Source organism: Sphaeramia orbicularis, chromosome 7 (assembly GCF_902148855.1).
Source record: "Sphaeramia orbicularis chromosome 7, fSphaOr1.1, whole genome shotgun sequence".
Lineage (NCBI taxonomy): Eukaryota > Metazoa > Chordata > Actinopteri > Kurtiformes > Apogonidae > Sphaeramia > Sphaeramia orbicularis.
In genome coordinates, this window is record NC_043963.1 from 13644154 (window position 1) to 13670765 (window position 26612).

Below are 26612 nucleotides of genomic sequence, written 5' to 3' on the forward strand. Positions count from 1 at the left end.
CAAGAGAACAGCTGTAGAATAACTGTCCACTGTAGTGACCACGATGCATGAAAGGGTTAAATGTGTATAATGATATGTTATGAAATTATAGAAATAGACTTTTAACTATTTTACATGTGCTTTAACTTTTGTGTCTGGGTCATTCTGTGTCCATATTACAGCCTATTTATATATATATACAGGGTGGGGAAGCAAAATTTACACTGAACATTTAGTTGTTTTTTCTCAGCAGGCACTACGTCAATAGTTTTGAAACCAAACATATACTGATGTCATAATCATACCTAACACTATTATCCATACCTTTTCAGAAACTTTTGCCCATATGAGTAATCAGGAAAGCAAACGTCAAAGAGTGTGTGATTTGCTGAATGCACTCGTCACACCAAAGGAGATTTCAAAAATAGTTGGAGTGTCCATAAAGACTGTTTATAATGGAAAGAAGAGAATGACTATGAGCAAAACTATTACGAGAAAGTCTGGAAGATACTATTAAAGAAGAATGGGAGAAGTTGTCACCCGAATATTTGAGGAACACTTGCGCAAGTTTCAGGAAGCGTGTGAAGGCAGTTATTGAGAAAGTAGGAGGACACATAGAATAAAAACATTTTCTATTACGTCAATTTTCTTGTGGCAAATAAATTCTTATGACTTTCAATAAACTAATTGGTCATACACTGTCTTTCAATCCCTGCCTCAAAATATTGTAAATTTTGCTTCCCCACCCTGTATATATGAGACACTTTTACATAATAACAAGTATTGAGAAAAATGTAGTTCATGGTGTATTTGAACACAGCACAGCAGGTAAGTAAAGGGGTATTTGAGCTGCACTGTGGGGATATAGAAGACAAAACTGGTTTAGAAATATAGTCTGCTGCATGAGAAATGACGTGTCCACGCTGCAGACTCTGGAGATGAACAGCTCTGCTCTACTTAAACATGTCTTAGTGCTCTAATATGCATACTTTAATGGTCTCAGGATGTCTTGTCTATATGCAGAAAAGATTATCCCAGTGTACTATAGGCCACAATTTCAGAATTCAAGGTCTTTCTACTGTCGCCATCTGTCTCATATTTAACAATTTCAGATTAAATCAATAATAATCTTGTGCTGACCAAAAGGGACTTCTCCCCCATTTAAATAAACCAATCCAATTTGATAAGGAGCCAGACTATTTGGATAAGCGTCGCAAGCAAATCAGTATGAGATACTCTCTTGGAGATTGTCTATTTTCTCCTCATCCTTGATTACTTTAAAGACTTAGCACACTGGAAAAGTAAGTTTAGTGGAGTTTCTTTCCTGCTAGGGACAAGTCGTGTTGAGAAGGGCTTGTTGAATACTAAAATAACTCATGTATTGATAAGCCATAAGAGCCAAATATACGGTATAATCTCACCTCTGAGTCAAATTGTACCAATCAGAAAAATGATGAGTGGCCTCTAGTAACGCCCCATATAATCCAAGTCAAAGGAGCATTTTTCATTGTGTTCCAAAATGTATAGAAATCAATATTTAATCTGCACCAAATATTGGACAATGCGCAAAAAGCCCAGGATACTAAATGCGAGACAGTTACTGTGGTCTGCCGTCAACAGATGACTAAGCTTTTAGAAAGAAGATTAGAAATAAACTTTGTGCCTCCAAAAGGCATCACTATTGCATTTAATGAAATTTGTAAGGTCATCTTACACTATATACAGTCAGTATTAGGAGGTAATAATATACAGGAGTGAGCTAAAGTCCTAGTCCAGTATCAGGTTTGTTGGTTTAGTAAAGTTCTAACATCCACACATATGCATTTATCTCTGTATTTAGATCCAATCTGATATATGTGAAGTATGAACAGCAGGAAAAACTAAAGTTTCAGGGTAAAACAGTTTCTATAAACCAAAGTGGTCGTATTTAATGTGAACGGCCTTTGCACTTAAAGCAGGGGTGTCAAACTCATTTTAGTTCAGGGGCCACATTCACCCCAATTTGATCTCAAGTGGGCCGGACCAGTAAAATAATAACAGTGAACAAAAGTAAAATTATATTATGATCAGGTTTACATTTACAAAGTTTCCTTAAAAATCTGAATAACATGAACAACTTGAATTGTCTTCAGAAAAACAAATGCAATTTTTACAATATTCTGCCTCAATTTATCAGTTTATCATTTACACATGTGCATCACAGTCGCACAAAACATTTAGTAACAGGCAGAATATTGGTAAAATTGCATTTACTTTTCTTAAGACATTTCCATTTGTTCAGGTTATTCACATTTTTTGTAAAAGTATAGTTTGGTAATGTAAACATTTTCATGTAATTTTACTTTTTTACACCAAAAAAACAAAGAGAGAATTTGGGGTTGTCATTATTTATAGGTTATTATGATATTATTTTACTGGTTTGATCCACTCTAATTGGACTCTATGTGTCTGTATGTGGAACCTGAATTAAAATGATTTTGACAAAACTGATTAATATCTTCAGTGTAATTTTTGCATTTCACAAATTCATCCCATGGGCCAGATTGGACCCTTTGGCGGGCCGGATTTGGCCCCCGGGCCGCATGTTTGACACCTGTGACTTAAAGTCTTTAACCCATTTGTTCAGACAATATGAGATTTATTGCCCTGCCCCCCGAAGGAGAGCCAAAGGGTATTGTTTTTGGTTTGGTTTGTTTGTTTTTTTCTTTTTTTGGTTTCTTTCTTTCGTTCATTCTTCATTAACACTGAAAAAATAGCAAAACTATTGGTTGAATTCATACCAAATTGGGTTTATCACAAAGACCCAGTGTTACTTTTGAGCCAGTTTCCAAATGAATTTTTCTCTCTATTTAACCTTTCTTAAATGATTTATCACCATTTATTCCAAAATTGTCCTCTGTATTTTGCATTTTTCAGTAGAAGACATTATAATGCATTTATAACGCATTATAAAAGTCATTAGAACAGTTTATGATCATGTAAAACAACTTATACCAAGGTTAATAAAGTATTATAAGTGTAGGCATAATGTATTATAAATTCAGCTTTCATAATGTTTTATACATCCATATCAAAGTGACAACAGTGTTTGTAGGAAGAATCTCAGGTCCTGGGTTACAGAACACATTATCAATTGTATGATGTAACACAAGTATGATGACGTATGAGCAGTATCTGCTGGCTCTAAGTAAAGAGTAAATCAAAAATTATACATCCAAGTGTTCTGAATAACTCTTTATTTTGCAAAAACAAAACATTAAAAGAACAGAGACAGTAAATAGAAGTGTTACATGTTGCTTTATACATAAATAAAAAATAATGTGGCAGCTCTAAATCTTTGTTAATTCAAACACATACTTTTTTTTCTTCTAATAAATATGAAATCCCTAAAATAGATGGGTATAGGGACCAGTGACAAAACCTAACAAAAGTTCCCCACCTGAAAAAATAAATTCCTTCACACTGCTTTGGTATGGATGTATAAAACATTATGAAAGCTGAATTTATAATACATTATGCCTAGACTTATAATACTTTATTAACCTTGGTATAAGTTGTTGTGCATGATCATAAACTGTTGTAATGACTTTTATAATGCATTATAAATGCATTATAATGTCTTATGAATGTGTGCTTAATGCATTATAAACTAGACCTTCAAGTAAAGTATTACCCTTACGTTTAAATTCATTTTTGCTTTAATTGGACAATAAGGGATTATCCAAAACAAGGAGCTACTTTAATATTGAAATAAATATTAGAATGGCAATCAATTAAAGTTCACTCTCTGACGGGACATTACTGTGTTTTGACCCTGTATGTTTTTTTCTTCAAAAATTAAACACAGGCTTTCCAGCTGAGTGTACAATTGTTGTAACTCCATAAAAAAACAGGTTCATAAAAAAATTCAATCGCATTGTTCTTTTCATGCCTAAAGAAGAATAAAAACACTCTGGAAAAAATCTTGACTAAGGTCCTCATAATTTATGCATCGAAGGGTTAATGGATCAGAAGTTATTGAACATATTTGATCAGTAGATGCTTTTGGTCACTGGTTGTTGTTTAGGTCTTACAGGTTTGAAACATACCTGCTCCATCTTCACACTGTGTAACACCTTCATACAGGATGCTGCTCCAGTAGGTGATCAAATGCATGTGTCATTTACATACTATAATTTATCATCTACTGGATGTGTTCATGCTTTTGTCTCTGTTTCTTCCTTGTATGTTTAATACTTTAAAAATTAATAAACAAAGTTGGGGTGGGGTGGGGTGGGGTGGGGGTGGGGTGTCATGGTTTTGCAGGATTTGGAGGAATAAGGATCACTTCTCCATGTTTACAGCTGTGAACTTCCTCTGTTGTTATTTGTATTCATTTATTCATTACTACCTTTGCAATAACAAACATAAAATTTCCTGTAATGCACAACTCATGTTTACATATCCTGTCTGCACTATATCAACTTTACCACCTTATCCATACATTCACATGTCATTTATTGTACATAGTTATCCTCATTATCATAAAGAATATTGGTTTGGTTTGTTTTACTTCATTTTCTTAGCTGTTGTATAAATTGTATAAATGTGTTGCATAATCATGTTCAACTTAAATTAAGTTCTTAAATTGAACTGAATTGAACTGATTTGAACTGAACTGAACTGAACTGAGCTGAGCTGAATTGAACTGAACTGAACTGAACTGAATTGAACTGAGCTGAACTGAACTGAACAGAACTGAATTGAATCCAGTTGAACTGAACTGAACAGAACTGAATTGAATCCAGTTGAACTGAACTGAACTGAACTGAATTGAATTGAATTGAACTGAATTGAACTGAACTGATTTGAACCGACCTGAACTGAATTGAATTGAATTGAACTGGACTGAGCTGAATTGAACTAAACTGAATTAAACTGAACTGAACAGAATTGAAGTAAATTGAATTGAATTGAACTGAACTGAATTGAACTGAACTGAACTGAATTGAACTGAATTGAATTAAACTGAACTGAATTGAATTTAATTTAATTGAAATGAATTTAATTGAATTTAACTGAACTGAACTCAACTGAACTGAATTGAACTGAAATGAACGGAATTGAATTGAATCAAATTGAACTGAACTGATTTGAACTGAACTGAACTGAATTAAACTGAATTGAATGCATCCTAATCTGAACCTACCATGAAAATCTAAAATAATCTTAACTCTGTCAGGACACCATATGGAATCCCAGACCGTGGTATTAAACCAATCATAATAAACCCATCAGTTCTTAAACTACATGTACATCTGTCATTCCCGTTGTCCTACATCAGCTGGATGGAGCTGGAGCGGACAACGGCCTCGAATGCACCAGTAAAACAGTGTTAAATCAATCCCAACTGTTAGAAATTACTCACTCTAAGTCATCTCAAGGATTGTGTTTCAAATTAAATTTAAGGGCGTGTATTGTGTAATTTTGCGGTGAAACACACTTCAAAACAAACCCCGTCTACGCTCACACAACCTCCTCTGCAGGAGTCGGGACAATAAGTTTATCCCTGACAGTCGCCTGATTTTTCGCTGTCAATTGATGAATAAGCATTTGCGGCGGATAAGAAATACATTTTGTGCCTAGAACAAAGCATCACAGTCGGAGGCAGTGAAAAGCCACAGAAAGACTTGTTGTTGTGTTCAAGGTGACCTTAAGATTAGACAGAACAATACGTTTGCGTGACACCGTGGATGCTGCGGGTGTGATCAAGATGGTAATTCATGCCTGCACTGTACGATGTGTCGTCTGTCTGAAATGGGTTTGTGTGTGTGTGTGTGTGTGTGTGTTCATAGTTCACAGTCTGAGGGATATGTCTTATGCTTGTTCTAATAGGCTTTGCTCCAGTGAGTGCAAGGCTTACAGGTGTATTGCCACCTATGTACACACTCACACACTTACACACACTCACACAGAAACACACACACATTACATTTCAGGACTCATCTCAACTTTCTATTTTGCATACTACTTAGCCTGCCACTATCTCAAAGAGGAGCCTGTTTTCACATTGTACACATTATTTTCAAATGCAATTTCTTTTCAGGAACTACACAACTATACCCATTAGAAATCCCATTAGGAGTTACTATGGAACTGAAAACATTCCTTTATGGTTATGCCTTCCTTTTTCTATAGCCCCAAATTGGGTTTATAGATTGCCAGTGATGCAGAATAGATGTCATTACATTTAGGAAAAAGTAGGTCAAAGTTCCAATTTTTTATGATTTTTTTTTTTTTTTTTTTTTTACATCATTTTTCCCATTTACTTACAAAGGGTGGAATTTCAAATATTTGTAGCAGCAAAACTATAGGGTGATTTCATACCAAATTGGGTTTATAGATTGGCAGTGACACAAAATAGATCTCCTTACATTTTGGGAACAGTAGGTCAAAGTTCCAATTTTTAATGAATTTTTTACATCTTTTTTTTCCCCAGTTGCTTATAACGGGCGGAATTTCAAATGTCTGTAACAGCAAAACTATTGGGTGAATTCATACCAAATTTGGTTTATAGATTGCCAGTGATGCAAAATAGATGTCATTATATTTTGGGAACAGTAGGTCAAAGTTCCAATTTTTTATGATTTTTTATTTTTTTTAACATCTTTTTTCCCATTTACTTACAAAGGGTGGAATTTCAAATGTCTGTAGCAGCAAAACTATCGGGTGAATTCATAGCAAATTGGGTTTATAGATTGGCAGTGACACAGAATAGATCTCCTTACATTTTGGGAACAGTAGGTCAAAGTTCCAATTTTTAATGAATTTTTTACATCTTTTTTTTTTTTCCCATTTACTTATAATGGGTGGAATTTCAAATGTCTGTAACAGCAAAACTGTTGAGTGAATTCATACCAAATTTGGTTTATAGATTGCCAGTGATGCAGAAAAGATGCCATTAAATTTTGGGAAAAGTAGGTCAAAATTCCAATTCTTTATGATTTTTTTTTTTTTTTTACATCTTTTTTCCCCCCATTTACTTACAAAGGGCGAAATTTCAAATGTCTGTAACAGCAAAACTATTGGGTGAATTCATTCCAAGTTCAGTTTATAGATTGCCAGTGATGCAGAATAGATGTCATTACATTTTGGGAAAAGTAGGTCAAAGTTAAAAATTTTTAATGAATTTTTTACATCTTTTTTTTCCCATTTACTTATAATGGGCAAAATTTCAAATGTCTGTAACAGCAAAACTATTGGGTGAATTCATACCAAATTTTGTTTATAGATTGCCAGTGATGCAGAATAGATGCCATTATATTTTGGAAAAAACAGGGTCAAAGTTTAAATTTTGCATGAATTTTTTTACATCTTTTTTTCCCCATTTACTTATAATGGGCGAATGTCTATAAAACATCAATTTTGCTTCAATTTACTTCAAACTTGGCACATATATAGAGGCAATTCATATGACGAAGGCTAAGGCCGACTAAGGTGTGTGAAGGGGATTTTAAGCAATATAGTAAAAAATGCTCCTGGAAAGCATCTTGCACCCCACCTTTAATGATAAATTTAATTGAAAAAGCCACGTTTCCTTCTTTTTTCTCTGTTTCTGATATTATGACAATCACCTTTAACCTGAGCTTTTATGAACATCTACATGATCAGTGAATTAAGTATGGGAAAATACCTGATTTTCATTGGAAAAAAATACAAAATACAAAGGATAATATTAAAATAAATGATGGTAAATCACTTAAGAAAGGTTAAATAGAGACAAAAAATCATTTAGGAACTGACACAAAAGTAACACTGGGTCTTTATGGGTTAATTTTCTTGTCCTGACATGATTTTTACTGCATTGTCGAGTCACCTTGAATGAGATACAGACACTTTCAGAATATGGGGATGAATGAAAAGCAATTAACCTGCCTTAGATGTCACAAGTAACACTTTTTATCCTATTCAGTCTTTTGATTTTACACAGAGACTTCAGTTTAATAAAGAATGAAGCAAAACACCACTTGTCTATTCATCTACATGGTGATGTCCGACTCCCTTTGAGTCACTGATTGGTGATTGACTTAAACACTGCACCGAAACTGCACGGAAATGTGTTGATTTCTCTTGCACTTTCCAGTCTTTTTAGCCCCAGGAAGGCAAGGGTTATTGTTTTTGGTTCGGTTTGTTTGTTTGTTAACACTCTAGCAGCAAAACAATTGGTTGAATTCATACCAAATTGACTTTATAGATTGCCAGTGACCCGGAATAGATCTGATTACATTTTGGGAAAAGTAGGACAAAGTTAAAAAAATTTTAAATAGATTTTTAAAACCTTTTTTTTCCCCACGTTTACTTATAATGGGCGAAATTCTAAACATGTGTAGCAGCAAAACTATTGGTTGATTTTATACCAAATTGGGTTTATAGATTGCCAGTGACCCAGAATAGATCTCATTACATTTTGGGAAAAGTAGGTCAAAGTTCAAATTTTTTATGAATTTTTAAAATCTTCCCATTTACTTATAATGGGCAAAATATGTGTGAGGGGTGGGGTTTGTTGTGTCTGGCACCACTTTTTTTTTTTTGTTTGTTTTTTTAAGCACCATCCATGACTGTATGTTACTTCGCTTCACTTCCAACCAGCCCTTTTTGTTTCTATTGTTTTCTACTTTCTTTCTATTTTGTGTAAATAATATATTTAATGCCCTGTGGTCAAGGTCAAGTTTATTTCTATGACACATTTACAACAACACAAAGTGTCCAAAGTGCTGTACAGGAATATTAGTAAAACTATAGAATATAATAAAACTAATACAGATCTATACATATAGAAGATAAGACATACGAAAACTGATAACACATACACAATAATAAGATAAATAAGATCTAAAAACAAGAAGACAACAAAAAGATAAGGCAAATAAAACCTGTAATAAAAGCCAGTGCAAATAGGTGCGTCTTTAAAAGACATTTAAAGTGTTCAGTGGTCTGTGCACATGCTATTTTCTGCGTAATAACCATAGACCATAAAAACTGGGCTGTAAAGTGCAACCATTTTATTTAATAATCAGTGGCTACATGGTCTCAATTTAGTTTTTTAATGTTAATTTAATTGTTTACTTCCATTATCTTGATGTTTTTATCATACATTGTTGTTGCTGTTGCTTGTTCCACATACTTTGTGTGGCGTATACTTCCACCTGGAATTAAATCTGCTCTCTATATAAATGTGCAATACTTACCCTACTTCAATGCAATAATCACAACACATATCCTATATTGCCTGTATACATCCTTATTTGTTGTACATATTTCTCATCTGTAGTATAGAGTTAGCTGTTTGTATAATTCAGCAGTTTTTGTAGTACTTTAGTAGTATATTCATATTCAAAATTTTATCTTGTAACTGTCATACATTGCTTATATCTGTCAGTATTTTGTGTGATATTTTACACATTCCTTTTTTTGCAGTAATTGTTTTAGCTGCTAAACAAATTTTCATTGTTCCTGTGACAATGACAATGAGGACCTATTCTATTCTATTCTATTCTATTCTATTCTATTCTATTCTATTCTATTCTATTCTATTCTATTCTATTCTATTCTTTATAAGTTTTGTTTACTGATCTGCCAACGGGAAGAAAATCATCATATTTCACATCATTCAGCTTATTTACTTATTTTGGAGGAAATTCAATAAGGTAAATGAGGAAAAAAACACAAGACACAGCTGAGAGTTCTGAAAACAACAAAAACAAATGCGTAAATGAATAGTTTGACATTTGAGGAAAGGGCCAGTTCTCTTTCTTGCTGAGAGTTTAATGAGAAGATTGATGCCGCTCTGGCACTGAATATAAAGCTACACCCAGCAGCATGTTATCTGCGCCTAACATAAAGACGGGAATAAGGGGAAAACAAAGTAATAAACAGAACGAGATAGAACGTCTTAATTAGTCTGCTTCAGAGGAGCTGCGATAGCCAGGCGGGCTTTCCGTTTCGCCCAGTCATTTAATCAAGTGATTAAGCATGTGACATGGATCTGCGTCGGTTACTCGTTTATTATTTGGGCCGGATGCGTTGTGATCTCTCTTTGGAAAATGTAGGACATTTCTGAGTAAGCCCGGTGAAAATCAGGCCACAGGCTGGGATGCCTGGCAACCCACCTGCCACAAATGTGTCCCACACCTTTTGGATGTGATAACAGAGCGGACATACGATCCCAGGACACCGAGATTTCAAGGCTCTGCAGGAGCTTTTCAACTCTGAAAACAGGTACATCTGCTCCATAAGGGACCAAAGGAACTATACAACAACATGAAGGGGAATTATGTAGAATTATCCCATAAGGAGCCAGTGTTACTTTTATGGTCATTCCCAAATGATGTTTTTTCTCTATAATTAACCATCCTTAAGTGATTTATCACCATTTATTTTAATATTATCGTCGGGTTTTTTGTGTTTTTTCAATGAATAGCAGGTAGTTTCCTATATTTAATTCACTGATCATGTACATGTTCATAAAAGCTCCGATTAAAGTTGATTCAGAAAAAGAGAAAAATGAAGAAAATGTGACTTTTTCAACAAAATCTATCATTAACTGAACACAAACCAAGCATTTCCATCCACTGGCATTGATCCAACTCCATGGGTTTTAATGTTGAACCAGTGTTTTAGAAGATGATGCGTTTTCACGGTAACTACGGAGCGGATTGATAGGATTAGTAAACAGGTATTAACCCAATAAGACCCAGTGCTGTCTTTGTGGCAGTTACCAAATCACTTTTTCTCTCTATTTAACCTTTCTTAAGTGATTTACCACCTTTTATCATAATATTATTATCTGAATTTTGCATTTTTTCCAATGAATATCAGGTATTTTCTCATATTTAATTTACTGATCCTGTTCATAAAAGCTCAGATTAAAGTTGACATAATATCAGAGAAAACTGAAGAAAACGTGACTTTTTCAACAAAATCTATCATTAACTGAACATAAACCCAGTGTCTCCATCCACTGGCATTGATCCAACTCCATGGCTTTTACTGGTGAATCAATGCTGTAGAAGATGACCGTGTTTCCATGGTAACTATGGAGCCTCTGAACGTCCAAATGGGTCATATCTGATGACTATGAAAAGATGACAGACTGTATTTTACACCAGTTATTTACATGTATTGATAGGATTAGTGAATAAACAGGTATTAACCCATAAAGACCCAGTGCTATCTTTGTGGCAGTTACCAAATCATTTTTTTCTCTCTATTTAACCTTTCTTAAGTGATTTACCACCATTTATCATAATATTATCGACTGAATTTTGCATTTTTTCCAATGAATATCAGGTATTTTCCCATATTTAATTTACTGATCCTGTTCATAAAAGCTCAGATTAAAGTTGACATAATATCAGAAATAGAGAAAACTGAAGAAAACGTGACTTTTTCAACAAAATCTATCATTAACTGAACATAAACCAAGCATTTCCATCCACTGGCATTGATCCAACTCCATGGGGTTTTACTGGTGAATCAATGTTGTAGAAGATGACGGTGTTTCCATGGTAACTACGGAGCCTCTGAACGTCCAAATGGGTCATATCTAATGACCATGAAAAGATGACAAACTTCATTTTAGACCAATTATTTAAATGTATTAGTGGATTATCAGTATTAAACAGTTTATATCAGTAGATGATTTTGGTAGATGGTGGATGTTTGGGTCTTTATGGGTTAATGTGGAATATGAATGAGCACACACAAAAAATCAGATTTCACCAAAAAAAAAAAAAAAAAATTGCGCATTAAGACCTGCTATCTGAATTTTTTGGGGTGTTTTTAAATCCAAACTGAAATTTCTTGAGACTGACTCCATAACTTGCACGTATTTTTCTTAATCTGCTTGAAAATGTTATTTTTACTATTTATTGTCAAATGTATCTGTTATATGTGTTTTAAATGTGTAATCTTGTAACTGTATGTCTTATCTTGGGCAGGACTCCAATGTAAAAGAGGTTTTTAATCTCAATTGAATTTTTCCTGAATAAATAACAATAATAATAACAATGTGTATATACTTTTTCTAAAAAAAATAAAATTAATAAAAAAAAAAAATGGGGGGGGGGGGGGGGGGGGGTGTTCGTTGGCAGCATTTTCCAACCTGTCATTTAAAGAAAAAGACCCAGTGAGAGACAGACAGCCGGCGTCACAGTTGGTCATGACTTCATCCTGCCAAGGTTAGGTAAGGTTGAACTCGCCACATGCTTCCTAACCTGAGCCACTAATGTTCCTCCAAAAACCTGCATTAGATGCATAAACAAAGAACAATATTAAGTGTTGTTTCAGGACCAGAACCAACAAAATCAGAGGTGTTTACTCCTGATTTACACTTTAAAACACCTTCATGAGCAGTAAAAAACTACTAACTTTTGTATGGTGTTTGGGTCTGTGGGACCTGTTTACATTTTTTATTAAAAGAAAAATGATGATTAACAAGTGTTCAGAGAACGCAAGCCTCCGCCAAGCACCCCAAACGGTGTGCATGCGAATATTTCTTTTTAAAACATATGTCTATGGATGTGCAAAACAAATTTCATAATGATATTTCACAAAATGCATTTTTTAATGATTTTTTGAAAATGGTACATAAAAAAAAATAACAAAAGTCAACAGAGCATAACGGAAGAGAAATGGAGCGGTATGATATTTCGTACAAAGTTGAAGCTTGGTACCAGTCATGTGTATGTGAAATTATATTAAATTCCAATCAGTATTTGTTGAGTTATAATGAAAAATGTGTCATAAATGGGATTCCACACTCTACAGTGGATGTGGACAATTTTGTGCCAGATACAAGATATTGTTATAAGCTATGGATGTATCAAATTGGAGGTGAATTGGGGTCGTTTTGAATTTTTTATGAATTTTTGAAAATTGCTCAATGATGAGAGATAGGAAAATTTGACATTTTGTGACCTTGCTGTGACCTTGAACTTTGGCCTACTTGGCCCATAATTTAATGGGTTGGTCCCAGGGCCTAGGCCTATCTGTGGGTACAATTTGGTAAAGATGGTTGTAATAGTTTTCCCGTAAAGTTGCTAACAAACAAACAAACAAACAAACAAACAAACAAACAAACACACAAGCAAAGTGATCACAATACCTCCCCCCGGAGGTAATTATGTTTTAATGAATTTGTTCCTCTCATATCTTAACCTGCCCTGTGATGAACTGGCGACTTGTCCAGGGTGTACCCTGCCTTCGCCCCTATGTAGCTGGGATAGGCTCCAGTGACCCCAGTGACCCTAGTGAGGATAAAGCGGGTTCAGATAATGAATGAATGAATATCTTAACCTATTACATTTAAAAAAAAAAAAAAAAACTAAACTAAAAACGAGTACTACTTTAATTCATAAATGTGATCTAGCAAAGGCAAAAGGCAAATTTTAAGTGTACATGCTTTTATGTTGCTCATAATTGGGATGAAGTAAACATCTGTTGAGTATTTCTTACATAAAATTGTTTGATTATGTTGAATTAAAAACCCACAAATGCAGCAGGTCCACCATAACCACAAACACTGGTTGAATAACAAAAATATGAACCCCACACAAGGATTAATGAGGTAATAATTTAAAACATATCCATCTTATAGAGTCATCTTAACACTTCGGAAGCTCAGTTTTATAAGAAATTTATAGCAAACCCACAGTGTCAAATCACTCTGCAGGAGACTTTCTCCAAGCACAGATTTATCGTAATGAACACTTAAGCCCCAAACAGACTCTGAGAAGAGTGTGTCTCTAACAGTCCACAGATTAATATTTCATGCACATTCGGTTTTTTTATGAAGGAAATGTAATTTACATTAAGCAGAAGTCTGCTCTGAGGGAAAAAAACATCAATTTTGTTGATACCGTCTGAACAGTATTAATCCTCTGACCTGTTTTTATTTATTGTCTTTGCATAAAAAATAGTTGAAAGTTATATTTTGTCACTAAAAACAACAGATTACAACTGGACTGAAGCACATGGACATGAATGTTAGATATTGTACTTCAAGGATGAGCAGTCAGAACCTTTTGGAAAGGGGTTTATACATGTTCCAGAGCAGTAACAAAAGTCTGATTCCACTTTTAGATATGTTGTTTTAACAGGGTTGGAATGAACATACAGATTTATTTCTCATTCTCTTTACTTTAGATATGACAAGAAAATACAGGAAATATGTACACAGCCTTAAAGGAGTGATATTTGGCTTTTTTAAATGGAATTATGCATTTTCAAACATTTCCCTGTGGTCTACATAAACTGTAAATGCTCTGCTTGGGTCTGAATTCTTCATTAATTCAACTCTACAGGTCCATCTTCAACCCTATTTCTGAGTAATGACACCAGAAAGGTCATTTTGAGTGCTGGCCCTTTAAATACACATGACCCCACCCACTCCAGGTTGTTGGTAGTGCTGCTCTGTCCTGTTCAGTCACTTGTGTTTGTTAATACAACCAACAACTGTACATTTTAGGTAATCAGCTTGAAGTTTGGACATATTTTCAGTTTTTACTCTAACCGCTGCTGCTGATAAACAATTATGTCGTACTTGGAGAAATGTTCATCGAAAGTCTTGACCTTATAAAAATGTCGAATGTGCAAATGTCGGTAAAACTATTTGTAAAACATAACAAATTAACCCATAAGGACCCAGTGTGACTTTTGTGTCAGTTCCCAAATTACTTTTTCTCTCTATTTAACTTTTCCTAAGTGATTTATCACCATTTATTATAATATAATCCTCTCAATTTGCCTTTTTTTCCCAGAGAAAATCATCTGTTATCCCACATTTAATTGACTGATTATGCAGATGTTCTTTAAATTTTGAGTAAAGTCCAAAGTTATTGTATCAAAACATAAAAAAATGAAGAAAAGGTGACTTTTTCAGCAAAATATAGCATTAACTGAACATAAACCAAGTGTGTTGATCCACTGTCATTGATCTAACTCCATGGATTTTACTGGCGAGTCAATGTTGTAGAAGATGACGGTGTTTCCACGGAAACTGCGGAGCCTCTGAACCTCCAGATGGGTCATATCTGATGATCATGAAAAGGTGACAAACTACATTTTACATCATTTATTTACATGTATCGATAGGAACAGTTTAGATCAGTAGATGCTTTTGGTCGACAGTGGATTTTTGGGTCTTTATGGGTTAAGAAGGAATTAAAACAGGTTGTGGAAATCCACTCGACTTTTGCCGGACTGAATATAAAGATAGCTTTGTAGCACCTGGAGGGTTCAAATTCAAACTTTATGCACTATCAGGGTCCAAATACACAAATAAATGAACCAAGGACTAATAAAAGTGGGTTTAGCGAAATATGAGCCCTTTAAAAGAGTCATAAAACACTGAACTAAATGAGCTGTAAAGGTTAAAGTCACTATTTAGTTTGACCTCTGACCCCTTGACAAGAAGCAGCACAAACAAATAAAAACATCTGACAAGTGTTGAATGAAACCTGATATAAAACATCAGAAAATTAATGCCAGAAATTTAATTTTGTCTGAATAAAAGGATTAAAGACATGCTAAATGCAAAGGGAGGTCACACTAAATATGACCACTCTGATTTATACAGAGGCGGAAAAAAATTATTAAACCACCCTTTTTTCTTCAATTTCTTGTTCCTTTTAATACCTGGTACAACTAAAGGTACATTTGTTTGGACAAATATAATGATAACAACAAAAATAGCTCATAGTAGTTTCATTTCAGAGCTGATATCTATCCATTTTCCATGCTTTCTTGATAATAACCAAAATCACTTCAGTTCTTACATCCATATCTATGGCATTGTACTGACAAAAACAGTGCTTTTAGGCATTCCATGTTTTCTTTTCTGTCTGTTTTAGTCACATGATACACACAGGAGTTAGTACTGGATTGCATAACCATTGTTTTTGATGACTTTTGATGGTTGTAATATTGTTTTCCTTGCTTCCTGCATTTCCTTGCTTTTGTAAATATTATTAAGAATATTTTAACAACTATAACATTAGTTACAATTAACAAACAGTTGTCAGCGTATTTCCTCCATATATCATCCCAAATCTGTGTATCTGAGTCTCAGCAAATCCAGGTCAAATCAAGTCCTTAAACACAGCATTACAGCAAAAACAGTGGTGAGTCTTTCCATCTCATGAATATCTTAATTATTTGTTATGTATTGTATATGTTTTTGATGACTTTTGATGGTCCAGTAATTTTTTCCGCAACTGTAGAAGCTGTTTTTACCCTGAAATTTTGTTTTTTCTTGCTGTACATACTTCACATATATCAGATTGTTTATGCACATGTATGGTCATTAGAACTTTACTAAACCAACAAACCTAATGTTGGATCAGGACTTTTTTGCAGTCCTGTATATTATATGTAGGCAGACAAAACTGGGACATTTAGAAATGATGATGCAGACACACATTTGCTGCTAGATCGTTCTTTTCTTGTGACCCTTTCCAGACACAAACACATGCTGTCTTTGACGAACAGCTGTGAATTCATCTTGAATACTAAATTCCAGCAGCTGTGGTGTTGTTAAACTCTGCTTTTTATCATGACAATCCTGCCTGTATTTATAGCAGGCGAGCTGTTGTCGGAGGATGATTCTCATGTCCAGCTATGTTATCGTCTCCGCTGTCAATGTTCCGAGAATATTCCTGAAACATTGCCAGAACACAAGTGTGGACGTGGCCTCGGTGTCACTTTTCCAAATAGGACCAAACACTGTATCTCATTATTTCAAGCTACATTTGTGCATGAGTGGTTTCAATTTAGACAAAACGATTCTCCACTTATGATGATTTATCTGAAAGGAGAGTGAATTGGTGAAGATACTGCAGTGGTTTGGGTTAAAAATATATACAGCTCTGGAAAAAAATAAGAGACCACTGCAAAATCATCACTTATATTTACAGGGTGGGGAAGCAAAATTTACAATATTTTGAGGCAGGGATTGAAAGACAGTGTATGACCAATTAGTTTATTGAAAGTCATGAGAATTTATTTGCCACAAGAAAACTGACATAATAGAAAATGTTTTTATTCTATGTGTCCTCCTTCTTCTCAATAACTGCCTTCACACGCTTCCTGAAACTTGCGCAAGTGTTCCTCAAATATTCGGGTGACAACTTCTCCCATTCTTCTTTAATAGTATCTTTAAGAAAGTCGACATTGCTGTGTGATGTCTATTGGTAGCATGTTCTAAAACGCCCCAAATAGCAGAATCCAGAGGGTTTAGATCTGGGCTAGAAGGCGGCCATAAACATGATTCCCAAAAATTGCTAAAGTTGGATTTGTTGCTGTTGTCAACAAGTGTTTTGGTGTTCTTGTGTAAGATTTTAACTTCAAATCATATTTTACTGCATTTCTAACAGTCTTGTTGTCTACCTCAAGTTCAATTGCCATTTTTCTCATGGATTTGGTTGGATCCTTTAGGATTTTGGATTTGAGAGCTTTAATAAAAGCTTTGGTACGTTTTTTGTTGCTTCCTCCACTTCCAGACTTTCTCGTAATAGTTTTGCTCATAGTCATTCTCTTCTTTACATTATAAACAGTCTTTATGGACACTCCAACTATTTTTGAAATCTCCTTTGGTGTGATGAGTGCATTCAGCAAATCACACACTCTTTGACGTTTGCTTTCCTGATTACTCATATGGGCAAAAGTTTCTGAAAAGGTATGGATAATAGTGTTAGGTATGATTATGACATCAATATATGTTTGGTTTCAAAACAATTGACGTAGTGCCTGCTGAGAAAAAACAACTAAATGTTCATTGTAAATTTTGCTTCCCCACCCTGTATAGGTATGTGTTTGAGTAAAATGAACAATTTTATTTTCTTCTCTAAACAATTGACAACATTTCTCCCAAATTCCAAATAAAAATATTGTTATTTAGAGCATGTATTTGCAGAACATGACAAATGGTAAATGTAACTAAAATATGCAGGTTTCAGACCCAAATAATGCAAAGAAAACCAGTTCATATTCATTTCTAAACAACACAATACTAGTGTTGTAACTTGGGAAAAGTTCAGACATAAATATTTGGTAGAATAAGTCGGATTTTCACGTGTTGCCTCTCCTCCGTTGCTGTTGGATGACTTTATGCAGCTCCTGGCACAGAAATTCAAGAAGCGTCTCATCTCTTTTGGTCCATTTTCCAAATTAACAAATACAAAGCTTGTGGAAATGAAATAAAGAATAAATGAAATACTGCAGAAACACTACGAGTATAGTCCAGCAATCAGCGCTCTGCAGTACACAGCCCCACCCCTAAGAATTCCTGCTAATCTGAAAAGTACTACCTCCCTACCAGGAACTTCTTCAGGGAAAGTTTGGGGCTGAGGGAAATTTTTTTTTACCTGGGTAATTTAGATGCAAACGCACTGGGGTTTTTCAAAGTTCAGGGTAATGCTCAAAGTTCCTGCGGTGGAAAAGGGCCTGTTGTCAGAGCAGAAGTCCAGTAGTTTTCAAGAGTTATTTTTGGATTCAGTTACCGTATTTTCTGGACTATAAGCCGCTACTTTTTTCTCTCGCTTTGAACCCTGCGGCTTATACAACGATGTGGCTCAAGTATAGATTTTTACGGGCTAACGGCCTCCAGGGGGCGCTCTAGCAAGAAAGCGCCAAAGTGAGACAGAGGTGGAAGAGGTGATGAAGAGGAGAAGTTTTAAGCTTAACTTTAACAATCATTTTGCGTGTCATGCACAAACCCTCATCATGGAAAACACACAAAGAAATGCACATGATGCAGCTTTAAGTTAAAAGGAATCGATGTGTCTGTCTAAGAAGGAAATAGAGCTGCTGCACGTACGTGCTATTGAGAGTGACAACGAAAGAGAGATGTAGAAGGTGTGTGACGGAGCTTTTGTGAGGCTGTTCAACTCTGACACTGAAGAAGACGACTGCAGTGGTTTCAATGCACAGGAGGAAGATGAAGAGAAGCGATCAATGACTTTTCTGGGTTTTTAACCAGCCCTGTTCCTGCCGTTTTACTGCTGTGTTACAGGCACTGTTTGGAAAAAAGCGGTTAAGGCAGTGGTACCAACCTTTCTTGGCTTCTGACCCCATTTTAACATCACACATTTCTGGTGACCCCAGACATTTCAAACAGTGACTTTTTTCTGAATTAATTTGGTTTTGATCATGTAATAGTTTGCTATACTGTGTTGCAAATAAATGTTAATTTTAGACACATTTAGTCTATATAATGTATATTATTTGGACGGAGGCAGAAAAGTCAGGTGTAGATTACTGCACAAAGGGAGAATTTTATTTTCCTTGGTCAGGATATGTACAGTCAGTCCAGCTTGGATTACAAGGCTGACAATTAATATTGAACAAACAAGAACTCAAACTATGAATTATGAAAGAGCGGCAGCATCTGAAACTGACCACAATGGACATTTGAAAGATAAACAGAACCACAGTGCTTCAGTTTCAGCTTCAGTTTGTCATGTCTTTATGGATTGTGATTGTCTCTCAATTCCACATATATTTTATTTGTAGATTTTTTATTCTTATTTTTATCAATCACTAGAAATTTCAGGTGACCCCATTTGAATTCCAGGCGACCCTACATGAGTCCCAACCCAAGGTTGAAAAACACTGGGTTAAGGTATGTAAATAAATATTTAAATAATCTTTCTGTTTACCATCTTTCTGTGTAAATATCTCATGTTACAACGTGGACACCTGCGGCTTATAATCAGGTGCGGCTTATATTCAGGTGTGCTCTATAGTCCGGAAAATATGGTACTTTTTTGCTTCTAATGCTGCGTTTCCACTACGTGGAACCAGCTCAACTTGGCTCGGCTCGGCTCGGCTCGACTCGACTCAGTATTCCTGGAGAGCGTTTCCATTACAAGATACTACCAACTTTACAGTACCTGGTCGTCGGTAGTGATGTGCAGCGCGTTACTTCCGTGTTGTCCTGTTTAGACAGTTGCTGATAAACTCGCTCGTTGCGTGTTGTCTCGTCTGAATTTTACGTCGGCCACCAAAGACTGAATCTCCTCGACCGACCATGGTGTAGTTTTGGGGCTGTTATCATGTAGATTAATGTACCGCTATATTTACTGTCAACTTCTGCATCTGTTTTTTGTAAACAGCAGGTCACAGAGACAACTGTCTGACGATCAGTGGTCTGCAGTGTGTACACGTCACGTTTTAGTATCTGGTCCCCAGTCCTGGAACCTGGCGGAGGTGATACCGAAAAAGAAGTACCGGGTACCAGATTCCAGGTCCTTTTTCGTAATGGAAACGCAAAAAAAGGCCGCGCTGAGTCGAGTCGAGTCGAGCGTAGTGGAAACGGGGCATAATATGCACTGTTTTTTGCCCATTGTAAGAAGATAGCGATGACCACAGAATGGTTTTTTATACTTTTCCCTTCCTTAAATAAGACGTGGCTAAGGTGTTTAGTCAGTAAAATAAGGTGTGCTTGTGTTGGAATTCAGCAGACACAGGATTGGAATGGCTGTCTACATGCACATGCTGACTTCAGAGGAAATTGCAGTGGTCTCTTAGTATTTTCCAGAGCTGTATATGTAGAAAACCTTCAGTCAGTTCTGTTTTTTATTGCCTATGTTTCTTTATGCTACCTTTTCTAAGCTAGAGCCAATGTCGCAGAGCATTCAAGCTAATGAAAAGCATGATGTCAGTCTTCTTTTCCAGCTAATGCCCTCCATTCTGGAAACAGAGAGGACAGGAAGTGACTTGGACGTCTGATTCATGGGATGTGGACATTCAAACTGTGAGCAGCATACAGGGGCAGCAAATAGATCCCACTCAGGAGAAAAGCCCCCCGCAGGCTACGGCCATGCAGCTATAGGTAGAGCGCTCATTGTGGAACATTATAATGATGTTTTGTCACTGCTGATGATTCTGCTTGAGTAGAGAACAGAGGGGTGCGAGTAGCTTGGACTCCATGGAGCAGAAGACTGGATGAGAGAGATGATGGTGGTGGCAGAAGGGGGTGGTGGGGGCGGGGGTAGGACGGGGGGGTTGATTTAATAGGTGGTATACTGGCGGGCCAACATGGACGGTAGTGGGAAAAGGTTCCTGCTGGGTTGATAACATCCCCACTGACCTCATTATTCAACATGAGCTAATGATTTAATGGTATGTAATTCAGCAGATGTTTGGGATCGCATTGATTAGCTACAGCGACTGGATTTCACTTATGTGGATTTGTGATATCCATTTGTAACTGAAGGATGCAACTACAGCAGGGTACACACTTAAAGATAATTGGGCTGGTTTTGTTTACCCGATTTCCTCCCCTTCTCGACCAAGGACAGCAAACGCCAGATTATTTTATGTTTTATAAGTTATCCTATAGATTATCCTGTGGTCTGAGGTGAGTTAAGAGTGAATTTGTCCGATAACTGGCTTCATGAAACGAGTCGGGACCCGATAATTGTAAATATAAACTTGTTCAATATTTACGACGAAAAATCTTCGTGTGTGGGGAAAGACGACAACTCCCGAGAGTCCTGCACAGGTCCCACTTTTCCAAAGCCGTACCCGTATACCATTAGACCCATACACAACCCGACCCATGATTAAACACATTAGTAACTCACTTTAAGGGCTTATTTTTGCCTAAAATGCACACCACCAATAAATCTAATAGGTCTAATATGTGCTGCTTAAGGAATATCTGTGGGCGATGTAAATAGAGATAATAATACTTATAATTAGGGTGCAGTTTTTTGGGGGAGATGGGGGGGATTGGTTTTTACATCCTACTTCTGCTCAATGAATTTCATCCTCGGGGGTGGGGGGGGGGGCAACCAACCAACTTGAAATAACAGCAGTTGTGAAAATTTTATATAAGATTCGGTGTATAATAGAGGAATAGAACCCGGGAGGGATGTTGAAAATATGTAAAGTTTCACTTTCATGGGAAGGCACACCCCCCCCCCCCCCCCTTTGTTTTTTTTTTGTTTGTTTGTTTTTGTTTGTTTAATTTTGTATTTTTGAAACCTTTATGTCTTCCCTTTTTTTTCTTTTTTATCCTTTCTTATTATGGTTGCCCTTCTATTTTCTTATCTGTGATTATTATGTCATATTTTGGGCACCTCTTTTGTAATCTTTCCATAATTAAGAGAATTAAGTCCTCCTTGTAGATTCGAACTTGGTAGTACTAAAGGGATAATAGGGAGGGTAAGAAGGGGTGGTTGGGTGGGTGGGAAAAGGGCATGCTGTCCTTAAAGTTGTCCTCACTTAAACAATGTATGTATCTTATTTTTACAGAAACAGTGTTTGTGACTGTATGTGTGCATTGAAAACTTTAATAAAAACTGTTGTTATGGAAATGTTCAACTGATAACCCACACACAAAGAGGAGGAGAGAAAGTTAGAGTTTAAAATAAATAAATGCATTTATTGAGAAGTTCAATCACAGAGAAACTCTGTAAGTGAAGTCTGATTAAACAAGAGAAAACTAAAGATTATATAGCAACCAAATCCAACCCCCTCAAACTATGATGTCATTCCTTACGTACATCATACCACCCCATACTACTCCTTCTCTGCTCCGTGAAGAGGTCATGATGACCTCTCCACTCTAACCTTGCTTGGATCCAATCTGGAGTGCAGGCGCCATTCTCTATCTACACATTCAGACATTTAGGTGTTTGGGTTTTAACTCAAGGCAAGAACTCCGTTCCTGGGTTGGGGGTGTTACAGAGTGATAAACATCACACATAATGAATAATGACTCAGCATTAAAAGAAGATGTACTAACAGTATAAAATATAAAGAGTATAATAATATAAAAAGTAAATTTTTCCACCACACTGTTAAAAGAAAAAAGTTGCACTTTCCTTTCACGCCAGCATTAGTTACGTTAGTTATGGACGCACCCCCATGTATTATAACTGCTCCAAAAAAAAAAAATCACACCCTGATTATGATAATGCATTTTATTATAGGCACCCTTCTTGGTACTCAAGGACACCGTACAGTAAACAGGAGAGTACAAAACAAGCAATAAAACAGAGTAAAAGGCAGGTTAAAAACTGGACAATGTAATTGTGGTCCTAAACAGATGGATTTTGAGTTTGGATTTGGAAGAAGGAGTGAGGTGGTATTTCTGAGCTCTGGTGGCAAGGAGTTCCAGAGTTGCTCACTTCGATTTGATTTGATTTATTTATTTATTTCGAACATGCAAAGAACAAAATAAAACAAACAAGCAAATTAAGACAAAACAAAACAACATTTAAAGGACAGAATCTATCTTCAACAACATACCAAGGCTGAATATGCCATGGTCGAATAAATAAAACAAACTAGCTGTGGATCAACCACGGTGAAATTAGAGGATCGTCATCATTAAATGTCCTGCAAATTATTTTCAATCCACGAATTTTTATGTTTTCACTTCCTTACCCGCTACCATATTGTTTAATTTTTACCCAGGCCCATACCCATGAAAATTCTTCTTTTCTTTTTGTTTTTTACCAGTCCACGCATGTTTTTATGGGTCACACTGGTCTACAAGGAAATGCTTCCAGAATGAAAGTAATGGAATTTACCACATGAGAGTCACTGATAAAGAAAAATCAAGTCAAAAATGCTGTTTGGCTGAACTTTCCAAGATACAGCCTTGGGTCAAAATGTGAAATTCAAGAATTAACGATGAGAATGGGTTTGACTCAAAAGGAATATTGTCTCAGAGCTACAAGATCTACTTCAAAACACTGTCTGCACATTAGAATACATTCACTTTACAGGTTCTATTTAGTGGAGATTTATAAAACTATTATATAAATGTACATAAACCAATATATATAGTAATAACACTTAATCATATACCTTGAAAACATCAGCAAACCGGCACTTTTGTCATTTATTTTCCAATAATCTTATTAACCCTTTCATGCATAGTGGGTCACTACAGTGGACAGTTACTCTACAGCTTACTCTTGTATATTCATGGGTTTTGTTGTTTTAGTTCCATATCAGCCAACACAGTGGACACTTATGCATCATCTCATAAACTGCAATTCATACCATTATGTAACTTGCTGTTCTAGATTGGTTTCGTGAGAGGAAATCAATTGGTAATATTTATTTTTTTGCATATTATCTCATGAAGTGAGTAATAACCAGTATTAGAATATGTTAAAATGTGAGAAACATCAGATTAGCTGCATTACCTTCATCCTTACCAACATATTCGTATCCTAATCCTACCAACCGGGGTCCATGTGGACCCCACTGTGATATATTGGTGATATCACATCTTAGTAACAGATAGGAAACATCATTTAATTTTGGAATGTTTTTATAACAGTATGAAAACAGTTTGTATCGTAAACACCGTTACAATAACCTCTTGCTCGACCCCTGGCTCGACCCGGCCATCAGCTCACCAAGGGCTTGTGCAGCAGTGTACCTAGCTCTTCTATTTCTATTGCCATCACTTACTGAAACAAATTATAAAATTATATTTTAGATGCTCATTATGGACTAGGGGCGACACGGTGGTGCAGTGGTTAGTACTCATGCCTCACAGCAAGAAGGTCCTGGGTTTGATTCCAAAACAGTTGATGGGGGGTGGGACTTTTCTGTGTGGAGTTAGCATGTTCTCCCCGTGTCTGTGTGGGTTCTATCTGGGTACTCCGGCGTCCTCCCCACCATCCAAACCATGCACTGATAGGTTAACTGGTTAATCTAAATTGCCCATAGGTGTGAAAGTGAGAGTGATTGTTTGTCTCTATATGTTTCAGCCCTGCGATGAACTGGCGACTTGTCCAGGGTGTACCCCGCCTTCGCCCCTATGTAGCTGGGATAAGCTCCAAGTGACCCCTGTGACCCTGGTGAGGATAAAGCGGGTTCAAAAATGAATGAATGAATTATGAACTAAGAAAAACCGCTATTCAACTGGGGTCCATTTGGACCCGATCGCAATTTGAATACACTACCCATTATGTCAGATTGTTTTTGGAACTAATATAAGCAATTGAACATGGACATACAGACAGACAAACTCCTAGCACAAATGATCATCAATGAATGATACAGCAGAGACGTATAAAAATCATGTCCTGGGTCCAGTTGGACCCCATCTGGTAGGATGAAGGTTAAACATTGTTTCATTTCACAGTTTCATATCACTTATGAATTTGGGTTTTAAATACATGTTTCTTTGCTTCAAGAATAAAATTTATGGTGTAACTGAGTGGACATTTTTGTAACTCCATGAAAAACAGGTTGATTTAAAAAAAAAAATTTAATCACATTGTTTTTTTTTTTCATGCCTAAAGAGGAATAAAAACACTCAGGAAAAAAAAATTGATTAAGGTTCTCATAATTCATGCATGAAAGGGTTAAAATACATAACATTTAGCACATTTAATCTCTGAAGCAAATCATTTCTAAAAAATTGTAGACCAGTGTTACCCGACTCGATGCAGGACTCTGCTCCCGAGTCATGCTATGTTTCTTCTTCTCCTTTGTTTTTGTTAGAGCATGCGAGATTTCTGTAATGGAGGACTAGATTCTACATCGGAGGTGGGACAGAATTGTTATGTGTGTGTTATGCTTGTGTTGAGATTATCGGAGCACACCACACACAGTACCATCAAAAGTGTTCAATATCTGATTTTTTGTCTTTATGTGTGGGGTCTGTAGCAGATAAAAAATGTCCTCAGTTTTGGAAAATCCTTATGTGTGTGTCCTGCTTTAAGAGAGTCTGTAGTATGAGAGTGGACACAGGTCAAACAGAACACAGACAACAGACTGAGGCTCGGCTCTGATTTGGTGTTTATCCCACTAACCTTACTATTTGACCCTATTCAGTCCTATCAACTTTCAACAAACCCGGACTCTGGGGTGAAACAGCCCCGAGGGATTGTTGTTGGATCAGTGGTTTGACCTTACAACACTATACTGAACAATACACTTTGTAAAAAACAGTTACGCATCTAAACTGCATAAAAAAAGGTATCTATTACATGCAGCAGATGACCTCATGCAGCACCATTTATTTGCATTTCTTATATATGTCCTCTTATTTTTCTGCTAAGAGAAAAATACACCATATGCCTCATGTTTTCTGAGTAAATATCTGGTACAAAACCAAGACTTGGACAGAAAAACATGCAAAAAAAAAAAGGAGAAAAAAAAAAAAAAAAGAAACAAAATACAGAGCTGTAGTCAGACATACAGTCATAGAAAAAAATTATTAGACCATCAAAAATCATCAAAAACAATAGTTATGCCATCAAGTACTAACTCCTGTGTGTATCATGTGACTAAAACAGACAGAAAAGAAAACATGGAATGTCTAAAAGCACTGTTTTTGTCAGTACAATGCCATAGATAGAGATGTAAGAACTGAAGCAATTTTAGTTATTATCAAGAAAACTATGGGAAATGGATAGATATCAGCCCTGAAATTAAACTCTTATGAGATATTTTTGTTGTTATCATCATAATTGTCCAAACAAATGTACCTTATACTGCAAAAATCTAAATCTTACCAAGTGTATTTGTCTCATTTCTAGTCCAAATCTCTCATCACACTTAAAATAAGACATAATCACCTAAAGAGGAACTTTTCAGTGAGATATAAGAGCTTATTT

General features: G+C 35.9%; 1 long non-coding RNA gene across 1 annotated transcript; it reads left to right on the forward strand.

The window, feature by feature from the left end:
- On the forward strand, positions 1–25257 carry LOC115421802 (uncharacterized). Its single transcript, XR_003935748.1, has 2 exons — positions 1–55; positions 25109–25257. It is a non-coding gene; the product is annotated as an uncharacterized LOC115421802 (long non-coding RNA).
- The last annotated feature ends 1355 nt before the right edge of the window (positions 25258–26612 follow it).